Source organism: Siphateles boraxobius, unplaced genomic scaffold (assembly GCF_051911475.1).
Source record: "Siphateles boraxobius isolate OS27281-9 unplaced genomic scaffold, OSU_SipBor_1 86, whole genome shotgun sequence".
NCBI lineage: Eukaryota > Metazoa > Chordata > Actinopteri > Cypriniformes > Leuciscidae > Siphateles > Siphateles boraxobius.
Window position 1 is genome coordinate 7087009 of NW_027509215.1, and position 1529 is coordinate 7088537.

The 1529-nt window shown below is 33.1% G+C and overlaps 1 long non-coding RNA gene across 1 annotated transcript; it reads right to left on the minus strand.

Annotated features, from left to right (window-relative positions):
- Nucleotides 1-313: 313 nt before the first annotated feature.
- Nucleotides 314-1030, minus strand: LOC143731371 (uncharacterized). The gene is made up of 4 exons (XR_013200749.1): nucleotides 972-1030; nucleotides 797-886; nucleotides 647-713; nucleotides 314-554 (listed from the first exon to the last, which is right to left on the minus strand). It is a non-coding gene; the product is annotated as an uncharacterized LOC143731371 (long non-coding RNA).
- Nucleotides 1031-1529: the final 499 nt, after the last annotated feature.

The window sequence follows — 1529 nt, forward strand, 5'->3', positions numbered from 1 at the left end:
GTATTTGGACATCTTGACATGGGGCCTGTCCAAATAATAAACACCCTCATATAGGCCAATGCTTTAGTCATTCATTTTCTATAATAAGATACTACTCTCATTAGACTACTGCTAAAAAAGTTGCAAAACAAATTAAGGAAGAGTAGCCTATAGCAAATATTATATGCCAAAGTAATTGTTTATTTTAATGTCACACTTAAAGCAAGCACATTACAACTTTGCAAATATATTATGAATGCTTTATGCATTTTACAATCAACAATTTACACACAATTTATAAATAAAGTTATTTTATTCATAAATAACGCTTATACGGTGAAAGGCTTTAACTGAATTTTCATTTCATAGTAAAACCACTTGTTTTGTACATGTACTTACATTGTGCCACCACAAGGGGCTGTACATTATAAAGCATGATATAATTAAATTATCATCCAGATCATTTTATCTTAATTGAGACTTTGCTTGCTTTGCATTGTAATGATGCATGGAATAAAAAATGTTAGCTTGTTTCAAGTTCAGCGCTGTGTTCATATTTTCTCAGGAACATGCACCTGTGATTAAGAGATTAAACAATGAGATGAAATCACATGTCACAGTGTCTGTGTAAAACATCATGTGATCGTTAACATTAACATCAACAAACCTGTAACTTATCACTGTTTGTGCACAGAGCTGTAGGTCACCTCGTCCTCAACAGATACTGGGCTAAACTGGAGATATGAAAGACAATCAAGACGAATACTGACAATTATACAGGACAAATCTCTGTGCATGTTCTAGTGAATTCACTCACTGCTTTAGTTTTAATTTTAGGTCGTACTGTCACAAAGCTGTAAGTCACGTCATTCTCTGCAACCGCTGATGATGAACAGACACCGTTTCCCTGTGAATAATTATAAACATTTTTGGTTATAATGAGTCTCTCAGTTATGAGTTTGAACTCAGATCGGTTGTCAGCTCAAACCTACTGCGTCACTGTCTCCATCTCGGTTCACTTCTGCAATCTCGGTGTTATTTATGTCTGTTAGTGAGAAAACAAATGATGTTATCAGTCTTACCGTTAGACAGTTCTAAGACATCAGCATCAGGTTTATAAATACACACTAGTGCTCAATGTGGTCAGTAAGACTTTTTTTAAGAAGTCTCGTATTCTACCAATGCCGCATTTATTTGATGAAAAATACAGTAAAAACTGTAATACTGTGATCCTTCATAAATCATTCTAGTATGCAAATCTGCCGCTCAATTTCTGATTAATATCAGTCTTGAAAACAGTTGTGCTGCTTCATATTTTGTGGAAACTTTGATTTAAAAAAAATCAGGATTCTTTAATTAAAAGAAAGTTCAAAGAAGTAGCATTTAATAGAAATAAATCTTTTGTGTCATTATAAAAGTTTTAATCTGACGTCTGATCAATTTCATTTATTTTCGCAGGAGAAAAAAAATATTCATGTCTTTAGAAAAAAAAGGACTGCAAAATTTTGAACAATGGTGTGCAAAATCGATCAAAGACTGAATGGCTGATG